The sequence below is a fragment of the Trichechus manatus genome, unplaced genomic scaffold, assembly GCF_000243295.1.
Source record: "Trichechus manatus latirostris isolate Lorelei unplaced genomic scaffold, TriManLat1.0 scaffold00037, whole genome shotgun sequence".
Lineage (NCBI taxonomy): Eukaryota > Metazoa > Chordata > Mammalia > Sirenia > Trichechidae > Trichechus > Trichechus manatus.
The window spans coordinates 4544617-4563597 of NW_004443973.1; the positions used below are offsets into that span (position 1 = coordinate 4544617).

The 18981-nt window shown below is 35.4% G+C and overlaps 1 protein-coding gene across 4 annotated transcripts in view; it reads left to right on the forward strand.

Annotated features, from left to right (window-relative positions):
• The window catches only part of ZNF385B (zinc finger protein 385B), a 439136-nt gene that overhangs the window by 135910 nt on the left and 284245 nt on the right, over positions 1-18981 (forward strand). Inside the window, exon 1 of one of the 4 annotated variants that reach the window (XM_023730523.1) lies at positions 1553-2350. The exons of 2 other annotated variants lie outside the window; for them this stretch is intronic. The gene's annotated coding sequence lies outside the window, so the exon portion shown is untranslated. Of the gene's footprint in view, positions 1-1552; positions 2599-18981 lie in introns of those variants that run through there. One more of the 4 variants, XM_023730521.1, reaches the window with a different exon arrangement.

An 18981-nucleotide genomic window follows, 5' to 3' on the forward strand; every position in this document is an offset into this window, starting at 1 on the left:
AACAAGAAGACACCTGCTTAGGTGTTTGTTACCTAACCCCTAATCTTATAAAACTTTAGGCAATCATTTCAACAGATCCCCAGTCCTTTACCTGTAATTCCCCAAATCTAGTAACCTCTGAAAACCACAAGATTTTGTAGTTCATTTGATGGCAAAACCTGACCTGAACTTATGTGAAGTTAATTATAGTCTTTATTTATCCCATCTAGTATGAATATGCACAGGTTTTGCTACATAAATGTTAATGTGTCTGATTACAGAGAGTTGCTCCAGACCCCACTGGAGGTGTTACACAATTTGTGCAGTGTATTACCTATCCAAAATCTAAAAGTATTTGAATTCAAAATGTGTTTGGCACTAAGTCTTTTAGATAAGGGATCAAGGACATGTAATCAAATATTGTGGTTTGTTTTTAAACTTTTATTACTAGGGAGCTTCACGTATGGTAATAAAATAATTTTAGGCACATTATTTGTCATGAACTATTATCTAAGATAGGAAAAGTAATGAGAGAAAAGTAAAAGAGAGAGAACACTGAGCAATTGTTGAATCTGAGATGTCCCATGACATTACTCATAACGCATTCAAATGCTACCCTAGGGGCTTCATGAGCCACTAAATGAATGGAATTCATGGGGCAAAAGTAACTGCAAAGGGTAAGTAGGTTCTCCTATGACAGGTGTGTGTTTGTGTTTGCTTGTGTGCATGTCCAATCATGTATGTCTGTATCTGTCTCCAAGGAAGGGTATCCAACTAGTAGCTTCTAAGGAGTTAACTCTACATAAAGGGGCATAGTGGGAATACCTAGGTGTTTCCTTACACATGGGAGTGCCATGTTTAACGTTGCTCCAGAATGCTCTGTTATATAAATGCATATTGTGACAAATTGCTTATTTTTATACAGAAGCTTTAGGTTGTAAGACACTACTAAATGTAGCACCCAAGAGCTGGTAGTATTACTAGAACTGAACACAGTCATTTGAAGGAGATCCTCAAATCACGGATTGCCTTTATTGGCTCCTGATTTGTTCTGCCTTTATAGTCTCAATGAGAAATCAATAGCCATTTTAAAAAATCTGAATATAATTTTACATGTGTTCTTTGGTAATGCTGCCTACTAGGAATTTATTCTAGTTATTTTTATGATTTTTTTGATACAAGTTTTGTCCTTTTTCCTTTATACTTTGCACATACACATCAAAGCTCTGTATTTTGTGATCTCAAATCATTGTTGCTGCTACTTTCTGGGGTGTAGCTACCTTGTGCCTTTGTAAGAATGTGCCAGTTGTCTCTTGCATCTTATATTTTAGTGACAAAAGCGGAATGATGATAAAAGGTTAAAGGGTAAATTTGGGGGTGGGTGGGATAGAGATGTGTTGATTTAATTAGCTATAGATTTTTTTTTAAATAATAAGTAATCATATGAAGATAAAAATATTCTGTATCTTACATGTTTACTTTCTTGTTACACAACATATATTTAAATCTTTATTGCTTAAGAACTTGTCTTTGAATGAAATTAATAGTATTTTGCCCTGGTGCTCATAGCTCTGCAAATTTTTACTATAGTCATTATTTTAATCTTAAAGACAGGTGCTTAGGAGTAAATATATTTAACTTGCTCTTTAATGGGCTTCTGTGTTAAATGTATGGAATTTTCTTGTTGTTGTAATTGTAATAGCTTCTTGTGCCTTCATCTGTCTACAGAGAAGTCCCAGGAATCTACAGCTATTTTGTTTTTTTGCAGCCTTTATGATAAGTCCTTATAATATAGACTACTGATTTCTTCTCTGTATCCTGCTCATTGTTGAAAAGCCAGAGCTATTTTTAACATTTACACAATTTCGATAGACGATTCTCCCTTCCACAAGGTTTGGTGCTAAATCTGTGGAGACGTTCATAATCATATCCTTTTTGTGGTTTGTGTGAATTTGATCACAGTGGCTGATTTCATGCATTGATAATGAAGGCTTAGGTTGCCTGTTTCTCGGCATAAATCCACCTCAGACTTGTAGGTTGACAGTGCTTCTGATTTCAGCACGCATGGAGATATAGAATTGAAATTGCTTTGCTTTCTTTACAAATGACTCAGAATGTGCTTGTCCTTCCCTAAAATGTTGCCAGCGTGTAAAGGATTTTCAATGAGCAGTGCAATAAGCCAGCATCTGGGAAGGTTTGGAGCTGCACTGATATAACGTGGTACTGTCACACAGATAATCAGGGCTGGAGTCAAGTCTCGGTAACACTGTGCATTATACTGTCACATACTGGAAGTTTTATTTATTCAAGTTGGTTGCTGTCTAGGCTGGTGAAAGCCCTGCCAGGATGTGGAGTGGACTTCCTAGTAGAGGTGAGCATTTTTATTCTAAAACTTGGATGCTGGGATCTGGGGTGTCAGTAACAGATTCTTCTGTACGTTGCGTTTGATTCTGTGGAGTCATCAATTGTGTTTATCACGTTGTGCTGACAAATCAGAAGGGATAAAATGAAAGAGAAAAATACATGATTCTTTCATTTTATTGCAAAGTTACTCCTTAAATGGGTGTGATAAGCGTTCTTTTCTTTCTGTGCTAGCAGTTTGCCGAGGACATCTTACCAGTAGGTGACTTCCTTTGCATTTTAAACATTATTCAGAATAAGTCAGTGACATTATGTGATTTGCTATCAATACTGAAAGTAGGTAATTAACAGCATTATTATATGCTTCGGGTATATAAAAAAAGGCTATGAACTAAATGTACTTTATAGAATCTTTGACATGAAAAATATATGGGAGGAAACAAGTCATGTTTACAAGGTAGCTAAGAAAGTAAGTGACATAGATTACATACTGGAGTTGACACCTTGTTAAAGCTGACATTATTAATAATTAAAAGTTATGACCTGTCATGCACTGGACAGTAATTGATTTCTTAGTGATGATGTGTTATATGAGAGAAGGGAAAGATTACCAGCATTTCTTCGTAAGCTTGTTCTAATTAGATGTGACATTTTAAAATGTAGCAGATTTTATTATTTAAATGTAAATAAAGTACTGCTGCTCACTGGGAAGTTAAATTACTGAATGATCATACTCAGAAAGGTCTGATATAGCATTATAAGTATAAAGTATTTGAAAGCCAACTAGATAAGGGCAGGCTCAAAGTTAGCCTGCAAGTAGATAGAGTCCTTTTTCTGAGCCTCTGCTAAACTCTTAGTCCTACATGATGAGAAGCTGTTTCTAAACAAGAATTGAGTGTGAGAGTTACGATGTATTCAAATTATGCTTATTAAGTGTCTGCTAGTATGTTAGGTGTGCAGAGATATCTATTTTCATTTAATTGGAAACTAACATGGCACATGGGGTGTGTGTATATATGTGTTTGTGCTTTTCTTGCTAAATTTATTTGAGGCAGGTGTTTTATGGCTTTCAGCTCTAAAGTTTGAGATAAGTGTGTATTTGTTTGACTGAAGATTCGAGAACCCCATTTACTGCCAGTACATGTAAAGCTTGGCTAAGCAGATGGATCAGGAGCAAACCATTTGTGTTCACCAATTTGTCTTGGCAAGTCCCAGGGTCACTATCTTGCTAGAAGCCACTGTGTGCTTTTGAAAGCATGAAATTAGTTTTATACTGAGCACATGGTTTCTCATTTAGCAGCTCTTTTTATGGTAATGGTCAATTTATGGTTCACTGCCAGGATTTGGGTGTTCTGACAAAGCTGATAGTTTCTGCTAAAGTGTCTCTATGAGATTAAAAAAAAAAAAAGGAGGGAGGGGATGAAACCTAATTAGACCCTCAAGAAGAGACACTTACCTTAAACATACTCTACTCTCTGAATGCATAGTCATTGTCTCCAGAGTTCCTCTGGAATCCTATAGATTTAAAGTTGCTAACATTTGCCTCTTTGGACCTTTCTTAACATGTAACATCAAAATACCTGTCTGTATTTTCACAACAATTTTTTAAAAAGCTCTGTTCTGAAATGTAACACATTTGTTCGTCATTTTGCAATGTATTTGTAGAAAACCACTCTATAGGTGCTAACTGTATTGTGTAGTTCATCATTACCCTTATCTGATTGCTTGGTAATGTATCCTTGAGCACTGGTGGAGGAAGTGCAAGGCTTTTATTTATTTTTATATAAACTACACATATTTTAGTATACATGTATGTACTATGAGTAGGGTCAGTTAAGCAGTAAAATTAACCATCTGAAGAGAGATTAAAAATATCTGTTTTTTTTCATGAAACTGCCTCGTTTTAAAAAGTAAAACTCTCAACTGCCAAATTTATAGAAATATTAAATATAGTTTGTTTCCACAGAGTGATAATAGATCAAATGCACTTGTAAATGTTGTAAGAATGTTTTCTTTAGCCTTTTCTTTTCATCAGCAAATAACCCTTGTTGAAAAGTTGTGCTGGTCATACTGCATTTTGAAATAGAGGCGTTCAGAATTAACTACCAGGACATTTGGTGGTGTATTTAGTCTTGTGCTTAGTCTCTGCATGGTGGTAATGGATATGCCAGGTGGATTACGGATGGTGCTAATACATGTTTTCTCTTATGTGGTCTTGCTAGTGGAACTAAAAACACCCCTGCAATCTTGAATTTCATGTTTTTTACTCTTGTTAATCCTTGGATCTTTGCCTAGGCTAAATGACTGCACATGATTAAGGATTCAAGATAAAATGTTATTATTGAAATGCAAGGATATAATATGTGCCCTTATAATTAGAAGGTTTTCTGGCTTTAAATGAAGCATCATACTAAATAACTTATTTTTCTTCTGTTCTTTGGGAAAGTCATACCACAGGTCATCACCAGATTGTCAGGGGGACTGTGATTTAGATTTTGACTTACAACTAAGTGTCTCCTATTTTTCACCTCCCCAAAGCACATGACACAAATTGTGTTTGTTGGTTGCAAATTAGAAGGTTAGAAGGGCATGGAGATTTTCTCTTCGAAATTCCTGATGATGTAATGTGTTTAGTAAATGAAAGCCTTTCAAGAAGTTCAGAATGTCAGTATTCTCCCAGAATGGTGAAAGTTGTCATATTCTATAGATGTAGAAAATTCACTTGGAGAAAGTGAGGGATAATTTGGCATATCTGTCTGAAGTCTTAGCAGCAATTTCTCCTTCATAAGAAATAGGATCTAAAAAGTCATTATGAGGATGTGAATCTCATGAATCTCAGTGATTTACCTGCATCTTTTTATTTTTGTATCAAGGGACAGCAGTTCTGAATTGTTGTTCAGCAAATTTTAAAAGCAATTATTTATGAAATACAGGAGATGTAGTAAATTTATTGGAGTCGAGAAACCTGATTGCAATGTAAAAGTACTGTCTGAGTTCCACTGGGCTTTCCTATTGTATACATTCAATAATTAGTTTGGGCTATTTATAGAGAGTTTGTAATTTGTTTTAAGGTATGTTGCTGAGGTGGTTGTTTTTTGGCAAGAAAGTGAATTCTTGCCTTGAAGCTTTGTTTTTCTTTCAGCCTTGTCCCTGACTTTCTGGTCCTACTTCCCATTTATGAAGTAGGAAGACCTAGTTCTAGGGTTGCCTGATGTAACAAATAAAAAGACAGGATTCCCAATTAAATTTGAATTTTCACTAAACAATGAGTAGTTTTTGGTATAAGTATGTACCATGCAATATTTGGGAGATACTTACACTAAAAATTATTCATTGTTTATCTGAAATTCACATTTAACTGGGCATCCTGTATTTTATCTGGCAACCATACATAATTTCTAAATAAGGTGAGTCTCTGGTAATGGTCTAGAAAGTTGATTCTACCAAAGCCATAACGGAGGCTTTGTATTTCTGTAAAAACAGTCAGTTTCTACTGTTAGGGTTTATGCCTGAAAACATTTATGGTAAGAAAGTTATCATCTGCGAAACTTAAAATGGTATGAAAAAAACAGGATTGGTGCAGTAGAAATTGTGAGCTGTTGTTGTTAGGTGCCGTCGAGTTGATTCCGACTCACAGTGACCCTATGTACAACAGAACAAAACACTGCCCGATCCTGCACTGTCCTCACCATCACTGTTATGCTTGAGCCTATTGTTGCAACCACTGTGTCAGTCCATCTCATTGAGGGTCTTCCTCGTTTTTGCTGACCCTCTACTTTACCAAGCATGCTGTCCTTCTCCATGGACTGGCCCCTCCTGATAACATGTCCAAAATACATAAGACAAAGTTTTACCATCCTTGTTTCCAAAGAGCGTTCTGGCTGTACTTCTTCCAAGACAGACGAAATCCCTCTGTAATTACTAAGATAAAACAATAAAGGCAGCACGTTAAATAATAACTGTCAGAAAAATTTTAAAGGCACCCTGGTGGCACAATGGTTAAGCGCTCGGCTGTTATCCAAAAGGTTGGTGGTTCAAACCTACCCAGCGACTCTGCGGAAAAAGATGTGGCAATCTGTTCCCATAAAGATTATAGCCTGGAAAACCCCATGGGGGCAGTTCTACTTTATCACATGGGGTCACTATGAGTCAAGTGACTCAACGGCACCTAACAACAACAGAAACATTAAAAAAAAATTGTTTTTTAAATTGTACTTTAGATGAAGGTTTACAGAACAAATAGTTTCTCATTAAACAGTTAGTACACATATTGCCCTATGACAATGGTTAACAACCCCCCAACATATCAACACTGTCCTTTCTCAACCTTGGGTTAACAACAGAAACATTTTAAATAAATAATGAGTATTGTACAACTAATTTCCAATTGTTATTCCTTACCAACTAGAATATTTTCAGGATTTTCCTTCCCCAACATGTTTGAGATGTTTATATATTTATTTTGTTTTGTTGTGGTTAAGATGCATAATGGGGGGTCCTTCCTTTAGTCCCCCCCCCCCATCCCATCTGTATTGAAATGTTCATCGTGTTTTTTGTTTTAGGACTCAACTTTTTTGACTGCCACCTCCTGGGTTTCCCAGAGAGGCTGAGTAACTTGCAAACTTGAATTGTAAGAAAATCTCTGGAATCTTTTAATTATTCAACTCACCGTAAGAGCCAGATAGGCTAGAGATACTGTTTATTGGGTAACCACTATGTACCTCAATACTATATCAAAATATTTATGGGCAGGGTTTTATTGAAAATCTATATTACTGTAATCCTCATTGCATATATGTCAAACTAGTTACCAAAAACCCTGTTCCAACCCAGAGCTACCCCAATTCTGATCTCACCAGAACAGAAGCAGAGTATTCCATCCTGGCTCTGAATGCAGCTGTTACTGATCTGGGCTACCTCCCCACAGGAGAATAAGGCTGTTCTGAGGCTCATCTTCCTTCGTCTAACCTAAGGCTGTATTGCAAAATTGTCTTTGTTCACTCAGCCTTCTGCATGATGTTTCTTCTCTGTTCCCACATCCCAATTCTGTTCGCTTTCCCCTGGTTTTGGTTGGGGAACAGGAGTGGCTAGACATCTGTGTATAATTTATTCCTCAATATGAGAAAAAATATAGAAAAGAACCACATATACTCTACTAGAGTTTTGTGTTAGCCGACCTTGCTGTTGACCAGTGAATAATATCGAGGAGATGTTTGTAGTAATTCATTTAAACTAACCTTTTTGTACCCGGTATAAAATGTTACCTCAATTCTCCCTCTCAGTCAGTCATGTACCATGCAGAACCTATTTGGAGCCTCAGTTGGTCAGTTGAATGTCAGATCAATTCACTCAAGTTTTGGAAATGAATTAACTCTTCCATCCCAATAAAGTACCATTCAATAAACCATGTCTTTTTAAAATTAAATGAGACTTCCGATGATCTAGTTAATTTCTCCATTTCTGTTGTCTTTTAGGGCCAAATTATAATTTACTTCCATTTTTTTTTATGTCTAATAACAGTATACCATTGTTTCAATCTGATTATTTTGGATTTAAATGATACTATTTTTTTTCTGCCTCCCCTCATTCACCTTTTTCCACTTTTGCCTAGTCATAAATGTTTATATTATACATTACTTCTTCTAATTTTCTAATATGATATTGATGGCTTTTTTTGGTATCCCGACTGTGTTCTTTGGGAGGAGATTCTGGTTTCTTTGTACCTCGAATATCACTTTTCTGTAGTCTCCATGTCAGCACCAGCATTTTCCTGCTTAATTCAATCCTGTTTGGTTGTGTTGGTGTGTTTCTTTCAAAATACCAGTGAGAATCCACAATCTAAATTTCAATCACTCAATATCTTCCAAAAATAGTATTTGCCTTTGAATTGTTCTCAATTTTTTGGAAAAGGCACTGATAGGTTACTGGTAGTAAGTTAAAGTTACAAGTAGTTTGAAGGGCTCTCTTCTTTTAATTTCCTAGAAGGTGAAGTTTCTCACTATCTGTATTTTGACAAATAGCAACCGAGTAATAAACAAACACCTTTCATAAGAAACACCTGTGCAGTCAGAGGTGAGAAGTGTTCATCTCCTGATTAGTACAGGCAATCCCTGACGCTACTCGGACATTTAGCCGAACATCTTGTGTGGACATTTCAACATTGGTGTGTGAATTTCACTTGAAGATCTGTGGTAACGTTAGTTCTGTTTCTTTCTCTGATTCACTCTCTGGCAGTGTTGGGTTTTTTTAGAAAATGATGGAGGGAATAGCTTTACATCTCGAACCCTTCTGCTTCATCCAGTAAGTTAAGGAGGGATTTCTTTATTTAAGAATCTTCTGGGTGCTGGAAAAGGTTTTGGATCTGAACTTTGAAGACATTTAAAAATATCCAGTGGTAAGCAGATTCAGAAATGACTCCATAGGAACTTATTTTTCTGACATTCTTCTCTAAAGTATGTATTTTTATTAGTGCACAATGGATAATGCTGTATTCATCATAGATTAGTTAACTCTTGCCTAACTGGAGCTTTTGAGTTTTGTGTAATTTGGGTACATAACTACTTTTTTGTAAATTAAGGGATGTAACCAGTGGATTCCCCTGTAGGCAGTAATAATGTAGAAAATGTATACACTCAGTTAATCCTCATAACATCCCTATAAATAAGTACTGTTATTATCCCCATTTTGCAGGTAGGGAAACAGGTATACTGCGAGGTTAGGTGACTTGCCCAAACTCATCCAGCTAGCTGAACTGGGATTTGAACCTAGGCAGTCAAGTTCCAGAATCCATATTAGTTCTCTGTAAGACCTTTAACAAAGTGTTTGTTGATATGATTTGTGAACAAAGTAGAAAACTGTCAAATGATAATGTAATTTCATGGATTCTTAATTGGTTGTGTTCTATACCCAAAGTGTACCTGACCAACAAATAACCTAAGGTGAGACTCCAGGACTCTGCAATGACTTAGTGAGAACATTGATGACTTGGTCATTAGAGTCACAGATGATATTAATCTGGGTAATAAATACATAGGAAAATACAATTAATATAAATCCTGGAACATGTCACGTATCAAATAAATCAGAATATCTGGGGGTGACCCAACTATCAATATTTTTAAAGCTCCCAAGGTGATTCTAACATGCAGCCCAGGTTAGAATCATTGTTCTAGAAAGGCAGACTGACTCCAACATGGTCAATGTCAACTGCTGTAAATGGGAGAGAAGGAAAAAAAATACAGGAATATTAGTTGCAGATAAACTCATATATGAGTCAAAAGCATGATATACTTGCCCCTCCCCTACAATCTTAATGGTATTTGTTGTTGTTGTTGTTTTTGTTAGTTGCCATGGAGTTGTCTCCGGTATCTTAGATAGTATTAATAGAAATAGAGTATATGTAACAACAAAGATAGTAGTCCTGTTCTTTGATTGACCAGTCAGAGCATACTTGGAGTTTGAGAGAAATGCAGAGGACCTTAGGTGTTTTCGTTTGAGAGAGACAATCATGACCAAGGTACATAGAGTACATTTGTCCAGGAGAAGGGATTATTAAGGGATTTATTAATATAATAGCTGAATTACACTTTTTCAAAAAAAACTCTCAGGTAAAATTAAGATCAATGAGTAGACTTTTGAGTGAAAGACTTCCACTTAATAAAGAACTTCCCAACAGGGCTGTCTGAAGATGAAGGGACTCCCTTTGGGGTGGGATATGCATTTCTCATTGGTAGTACTGAAGCAAAAGGCAGATTGTTATTTAGGTGTGTGATAAAGTAGGTTCAGTGTTGGATGGATGGTTAAACTAGATGATCTTCCAACTTTGGAGTATGATTTTATGAGCATGTTAAATGAAAAGGTTATACATCAGTGACATTTGTTCATTATATTACTTCTGCATCTAGAAGCAGCAGAGCAGAGTGGTTATGGGAGCAGTTTCTGTGGGGTTCAAATACCAGCTCCAACACAATTTAGCTGCAAGATCCTGAGCTAATTACTTCATTTTCCATGTTCTTAGTTTCCTCATCACTAAAACAAGAATAATAATAATAGACTCCACTGCATGGATTTGTTGTAAAGGTTAAGTGAAAATACTGTATATAAAGCTCTTTTCATGGCAAGCTCAGAGAAAATGGGAGGAACGTGATGCAATGAGAAATTATCACAGTTAAAACCATAGGGTTGCCAAATGATGATTTTATGATTTAGCATGTAGTAAATACTCGATAAATGTAGCCCATTATTATTTTCAAATTATTCTTTCTTTTATTATATCTGTCTTCTAGAAGATAGGTATAAAATATAATAGATAAGGTCTGAGAGATAAAACATAATATAGGTAAATATTGACAGGCGATATGGTGCTGGAGCATAGGAAATGCAAGTGGGGGTGGCACAGTCAGGGAGATTGTGAGTAGAAAGAGGCCACATAAAGAATTTGGCCTGGGTACAAAAGGAAGGGAGTTTCTGAAAGGGGGTGTGGGGATTCTTATTGCTTTTAACTCTTGATCCATTTCTTCTATCTATTGTTTCACTTTGTCCTTGCCATTATTCTGGGAAGTAGATAGAGCAAGTAGTATTTGCTCATTTTACTGATGATAAATCAGAATCAACAAAAAGGTGAGTGATTTGCCAAAGAGTAGAACTGGAAGTGGAACCTAGACCTTTTGAGCTTTCTACTCAACAGCTGCGATGACATCACACCAGCTTCTTCTGCTCTAGTTCTATGTGCAGCCCAGTTTCAGTGCCTACATTTGGGTGAGGACATAAGTAGACACTACAAACAATGTGATGAAGTTTGGAAATGAAGGCAACATGTAAAAAGGGAATGTGATCAGTGAGTAGAATTTGGTCTCAGGATAAAGCTTTAAAGCTTTCCAGTTGAGACAAAGACAGTGTTTAAGGAAGGTTAGATTGGAGATTAAAAGCTCCAATAGTAGCCTCATCGGTCAATGATATTAACATTATTATCACATTTTATTAGTATCTGAATACTGAAAGTGCTTTCTGTATAATGTAATTAGCTATCCGTGATACACCTCATGCTAAAAGGCAAGCTTTGTGTAGAACAATAGTTAATAAGAGCCGCCATATACTAAAAGTTTAATGGTTCTATAAGTTGGGGAGGAAATAAGGGCAGGATGATAAAGTTTGGACTTGGAATTTGTTAATACAAAAAAGAGCTAAAAATATCTGGAAATATGGAGAAAAAATACTTTGTTATTCAATGTTTTTAGACAAAGTTGTAAGTCCCCAAAACATGTATCAAACAAGAGAGGATATTTTTAAAAATTATTCTACACTTATTCCAATAAATATAGATTATAAATGTAGATGAGTTGATAAAAATAATTCTTCACCTAATCAGATCTTTCAATTACTAGCTGTAAGTACCACAGTCATGCTTCTTGCTGACCAAGGTATTATGTTTATTTTCCTTATCACATTGAATATGTTTGTAAAATTAAAAAACTAAATTAATAGAGTAAGTAAGGTATATTTATGGAACAAGCTCTTTATTCAGATTTAACTACTTCTATATCCAGATAGTACAAATATTCTATTATGACACTTATCACACTGCATAGTAATTATTTTTTAATATTATCTTTCTCTCTTCCTAGACCTTGAGTACCTTGAGAATAGAGTCTGTGTCCTGATTCCTTTTAAATATGTACCTCTTCATACAATGCCTGGCACGTCATAGATGATGCACCTAAAGCACTGACTAAAGTGTAGGATACCGGCCTACAGGATTTGTGAATAATTGTGCAGAACTCAATAAATTTGTTGATATTGCTGCTCATAAAAAGATTCATTCTTTAATAAAAACTACAGTCAGAAACTATTTTTCTTAACTATCAAATGGGCAAAGATCAGCTGTATGATTATACAATGAGTTAGCAAGTGTGTGGGCACAGGGACGCTCGTTTACTGTGGGATGGAGTGTAAATTGTTTCACGCCTTTGCAGGGTGGTTTGGCAATAACTATCTAAACTTAAAGTGTGCGTTTCTGACCCAGCAATTCCACTACTCCAGATTTAGTCAATATATATGCTCGCGTATTTTCACAAAGATACATATGTCAGTAAATTTTCTTGCATGTGTGTATATACATATACATAAAGAATTTTATTGTGATGGTAAAAATTATGGTTCATCCATACAGTATGATATTATACAGTAATTTAAAATAAGGTACATCGGAAGAAACTAATATGGAACAATGTACAAGATATAAGCAAAACAAGCAATATGCAAGTCTCTGTATTTTGTGTAAAAGGTATATGTGTGTGTGTGTTTGTATGTGTTGTTGTTGTCAGGTGCCATTGAGTTGATATTTGACTCATAGAGACTCTATGTGACCAAGCAGAATTGCCCCATAAGGTTTTCTTGGCTGTAATCTTTACAGAAGCAGATCACCAGGTTTGTATGTTATATACATACATATACATACAGAGAGAGAGAGGGGAAAGGTGGGAGAGGAGAAAGAGAAAGAAAGAATGAATGAATTTATTTCATAAGGGGACTGGGGACTGAGTAGGAAGTACAAATACTTTTAATTATTATATCCTTTTACACTGTTTGAAATAGACATACTTTGTACTTTTGAATTTTTTAATATATACACGATTTACCTTTGAAAATAACAAATATTTTCATATTAAAAAGGAAATGAAAGAGGAAAGAAGTGGAAGGAAAATGGAGAGAATGTGATGTGATCAAAATTTATTACAGTAGAAGCTGTAGAGTTGCCAGTTGATGATTTTATGGTTTCCAGCGACAGTTAATGGGTGGGAAAAGACAGGGCAGAAGCCAGCCAACAGGTGGCTGTAACTAATTGGTTGATTATCCAGCCTGTTGCCCTTTGTCCTCCCAAGTGTCTGCTCCCTACAAGTTCAAGGTGAAAACTGGTGTATGGTGAAGTTTGAGCAGGTGTTGCATTGACCCTGTTATGACCATTTCCAGTGTCCAGCCTTAGCCTGCCTGATGGTACATGTTTACCTTGCAGTACTTTCTGGAATAACATTCCTCACATATGTGCTGTTGTATAGTCACTTGAATATCCCTTCCATATAATACTTCCATTTATATTACTTTCAAATGTCCATGTAAAATACAGGGACTTTAGGGGACTCAGCTTTGTGATGGAAATGAAAACATCTGTAGTACCATAATAGAAGTACCACAGTACAAGTCACACTACCATGTTAAAAGGAAGGCAGACAGACTGAGGGTCACATTAACAATAATAAAGCATGTCTTAAATCCACAAATGGGACAGCATTCAGTGCTGCATTGAGGTGGTTCTGTTGTGCAGTGGGTTTGTTTCTTAATCTTATACATTTAGTTCTCTGTTTGAGAAACTCAGCGTTGGGTGATTTTACCTTTGGGGTTGTAATACAAAGTTTTGATGAAATGATAGGCGTTTTCTCATGAATTCTCTTGCTTCTAAGGGTTTAATGATGAGTTTGAATGCTAATTTAACTCTTTCGCTTAATAAGCTCAAAATCCCAGCTGAACTGGAATGAGAGTGATTTTACCTTATATTCAGTCAGCTTGCACAACTGTAATGTGAAGGGCTTGATTAATATAATGATCAGCTGACTATTGATTAAGTGGTTATTTTCCTTCTGTCTTCTAATTGGTCTAAATTGGATGGACTGCTGCTCTTTAAAATACGCTCATCTTTGCATTTGAAGATGATACTTTCTCTGTTATAATCAGCTGAAAAAATGCTGGCATTAATGAGTGAGTTGTCTCCCCAAGATTAAATGTAAAGTTTTGTGTTTTTTAGTCCACACAGAACGAACTAGATGGTGAGAAAACCATGACATTATTCTCATCAGCACCGTGCTCTTGTCTGAGCTAACTGGACATAGACGCTGGTGTCCTAATACTAATATTTTATATATTTCCATTTTTCTTGGTCTCATAAAAATGGCAGCAGAAACAGCAGGGAAAGATACCTCACTAAATTCTCCATGTTAGACAGTTTCAATAGGTTCAAAGAAATCTCCAAGAATCACCACAAGGAATATAATAACCAAACTACAAAGGCTGAGCACATTTGCATGAGAGAGATCCCAATCTGAGTAAGAACGTTTCTTTCCTTTGATAGGCATTATTTCTTTGTATAAAGATCAGTGTCAAATGGTGATCTGTGTACTATGTCTGGAGGATAGGGTGGCTGTGAGGAACTTCGGAAGCAAAGTTGGCAGAGGAGATAAGCTAGTCATGAAGAGCCTGGAATGCAAGTCTCAGGTAATGTTTCCATCAGAATCAGTTGGGGAATTTTAAAATAGTACCACTGCCCAGGCTCCACCTTATTTATTCAATTAAATAAGAATCACTGGCATGGGTATTTTTTAAAGTTCTCCAGTTGGTTCTAAGCACCTTTGAAAGTTACTGGTTAAAGGGGTTTGCACTGTACTGTGCAGGTAGGGCCGCTATGAGTCGAAATCAACTCGACGGCAACAGGTTTGGTTTTGTTTTGGTGCAGGTAGTGGACAGTCTTTGAAAGAAGCACCACAAATGAATTGATTGTGAAGGCACTAATGAGCCAGATAATAGAGCACGGTGGCAAAGAGTTTGTGATTTGGCATCAGGTGGCCACAGGTTCAGTACCTGCGCCTACCGCGTATGAGCTCCATGGGAAAATAATCTCTTTAAACTTAGTTTTCTCATCTGAAAATGTACCCCATAGGGTAGGAGTCATGAACAAATGAGGTTACATATGCTACAGAGCTTTGTAGAATGCTTAAAACATGGTAACTGTGAAAAATAAACACAGAGGTACACATTTCTAAGTTTACAGTCTTATGCAAAGTGGGAACACTGGCCAGATGTGAACATTACAGATTGAAGGTCAACACATGCATATTTTGCTTGAAGACATAGAAGCATTTTGGTTGACTAAATGCATATTTCTGGAAATTTAATCCATCTTAACTAGTGACTTCTGTAATAATATCTGAGTTACATTTTTATAGTAAAAAAGAAAAAATATCCCAGTAGACTGAGTTATTAATTTTGGTGCCCTAAGATATGCTGGTCGTTGTGGAAAATCAGTAGTTCTGTGTATGGCAGGGATTCTTCCAAACTTAATTGCACTTTTGATTTTAGTCTTCTTCTCCTCTATCTTGTTACCATGTTATCTCTTTTTCTTTGTAGGAGAAGAGTTTTTCTATTACTTTACACTTAAACCCCTTGTCTGTAAATTTCTTTCCTAACCATTCATTCACGTGTTTATTCAGCAGCATTTGTTAAGCATAAATTTTGTCTTAAATGAGTCTTTTATCAATATAGAAGTCATGCCCAATTTACAAATGAACTGTGTTGCAATAATTGATTTAAAAGTTAATTAGTGGTTTTGAAGACATTTTTGTGGAGATTTAATATTTTAAATTAGGACTATGCTTCCAAGCCAGTGAAGCACTGGGAGGGAAATTTCAGAGAAGAATAGTGCACAATTTCCATAGGGAGACAGAAATGTATACGAGTAATAGAAAGTGGTAAAGAACAGGGGGTAGGAAGTAGGACTTAAGAAGTCGAGGTATTTACTAAAGTTTCCTATCATGGTGAGGTCCACATTTAAATCCTATTCTAGCATTATATTCTGTGGAAGAAAGTCTTCTTGAGGACGTGGACACGATGGAAGAGACCACTTAAAGTTCTTAATAGTTGGTGGTCATATGATTTATCATCAAAATGGGACACTTTTAAGAGTTATTTCTAGGTTAGTCTAGGACACAGTTGTAAATTTAGGCTATCTAATTAGGACTGTGGTCAATCTATAATTATCCCAAAACAAGTGTTAAATTGACTGAACAAGAATCCAGATATATTTAGACTTAACAATTTAGAACTAACCATTAAAGCACTCCCAGCCTTGGAACGCTGGTATTCACTACCTTGCCTTCCTAATAGCTAATACTTACGTGACCCTTGGAATATTTAGGAAATTAGAGAAGACAAGTATTTTATATAATCATATGCAACCTGAAAAATAATAATGAGACTAAGAAAGAGTCTGTATTAGTTAATAATATATCTCTGAGCTTGAAAACGCAAGCCTTACTGTCTTGGTTTTTACTGATATGGTCCCTGCAGTCTTGAAAATGCTGAGAGGTTTATGACTGTTCACAAATTCCATTTTCCGAGACCATTTTGCACTCATAAGATTCTGTTCCTGTGGAATCTCCGACTGGATTGGGTCCACCTCCAGCTGTCTCAAATTGTGTTTAATCACCAGGAGAGTTTTGTTGATTGTCAATGATGTTTGCTTGATTAATTCAGCTCTAGCTGTGTTGCCTTTTTACCTATGTCTTTCAGCATGTCCTAGAAAATAAAGTGTTTCCTTTTGGAATTTTCAGGAAACTGAGCTAAAAAATAAAGTTCATTTTTCTCCCTTTTTTTTTAAATAGAAGAATATTTTCATTAGTTTTCTTTAACTCAGTTTAGACTGTAGTATAAATATTTTATGTGAACTATATCCTCTTTGAAGTCATTTTTTAGCTCTACTGTGTTAACTCCACGATGTTATTGTCTGATACTATAATTTAAAGCATAAACTACTTGAATCTTTTTAGAAGATTTACATGGGGGGGTATATTTAAGAAAAATTTAAAAAGTACTTGAGGTACTATGTTTTACACATTAATTTCTGTTTTTAATAGTTTCCTGGCTTGATCTTTTATGAAGAATTCAAAAATGGGCTTTAAAATTAGAAATACATAAAATGACATGACTGTTTTGGAAAAGTATTTTCAGATTGATTTCTATCACTGATGGTTTAAATTAGTGTTATTTTTTCCTGTCCCAAAGTCTTCCCAACTGAGAGTTTACAGATGTCGTCTTTAACAATTAAAGATTGTAGTTTGCCAACCAGTATTAAGGATTTCTGATGATATCAGTTCTTCTACAAAAAAAAGTACAACATATCGGGACCAGATAATGGTAGATTATTTTTAAGTTATTTTTTATTTTCTATTTACAGATATGATAATACTGTTGTATTTTGAGCCAAAAAAAAAAAAAGATTAGCCATGAGAAAGATAATTTTTATGACCCAAAATCCACAAATCTGTCTCCTTCACACTGATTGCTCTCTTCTGTATAAGAGAGGCCATATGGTGGGTAAGAGAGAGGTTTTCTGGATTCTCATCCTGAGGCTACCACTAATTGATTTTGAGACCTTGAGTAAGTCACTTAACGCTCTGGGCTTCAAAATCCTTATCTCCATAATGAAGGATTTGGACTAGAATTTTCTTGAGTACTCCTTAAGAACTATTTAAGCTAGAAAATTCTAGGAAAATTATAAGGATACTTTTCGTGTGACTTCTTTTCATTGCAGCTTTTTTAACCTGTTAGATTCTTAAAGATTAATTGTATTAGTATTTTGAAGAAAATTTGTAATGTGTTTTGAGTTTCTCCAGAATTAGTTGCTTTAAGAACATGAAGGATTAAATGAGAGATTATTATTGAGATAACTATGCTGCAAGACTTTAACCATGTGCGTTTTATTTAGGGAAATTTCTCACTGATTTTTATCTGAAAGAATCAGACCTGACAAAAGGGCAGTTGCTCTCTGAGAATGGGGATGAGCTGCATTCGTTTTAAGATTCAGGTCATTTATCGTGGCTTTGATGTTCTTCAGAAATATTTTGAAGTGCCCATATTGTTCATTACCATCAATATTCATGCATTTTACTACTAAATATCTTTTTATAGACTTCACAAAACTGCCCCAGTGATATGATTAGTCACCCAGTGAAAACCTGCTGCCTCCAAGCTAGTCTGGGCATCTGCTCACCAGAAAGATTTCCCCAATGTTAAAACAAATCTTTTCAGTCACTTTATGCTACCTTTGATGTGCTCAGTATGGGTTAAATACATACAATTTAGGTGTGACATGGTGTTTTTCCACGGTGGCTATTCAAAACAGTTTTTATTGCATTTTTAAGTATATATTACATTTTTAAGCATATAATTCCCAGTTGATCTTTGCTTCATATATAATTCTGAGTTTATAAAAATTGAAAGTGTGTCTAAGCACAAAAATTTAAGGATAACTACATAAGTAGATTATAACTATTTTGGGGTGATAGTTAATTCTTAAAAGGCTAGAAATAGTTGCTTGTAACTGCAACAGTCATATTCTTTCAGATATTACTTTCTCTAGTTGAAAGACTCTTTCTCGAGTATTTCATTATAAGACAGTTCATGCCATAGAAGCCTAATATTTTCTAAATAGCAAAATTCCTGTTGAAAGTTCTGTGGACCAGAAATTAAACTGGTTATATTTTATATTGCTTGGGGATATAGTTCATGTGTATCTTTTTGAAAAGAGCTACTTATTTAAGCCTGATGGCTACTGTAAGTAGGATACTTCAAATGAGAGTCTTTTTAATATAATTTGAATTTATAAAAATGAAATCATAGAAATAGAGGCATTGTATGATAAGTTATCTTTCTTCTGCTACATTCAAACCATCTTTCAAGGCAGCTGTGGTCTATTTTTAATGTTGAGTATTTTTTCTTCTTATTTAACCTGATCACCATAGTCCAGGTATTCCATAAAACACACACCTGAAACTCTACTTGAACCACAGGAGTTACGTTTCAAGATGGCATGGCATG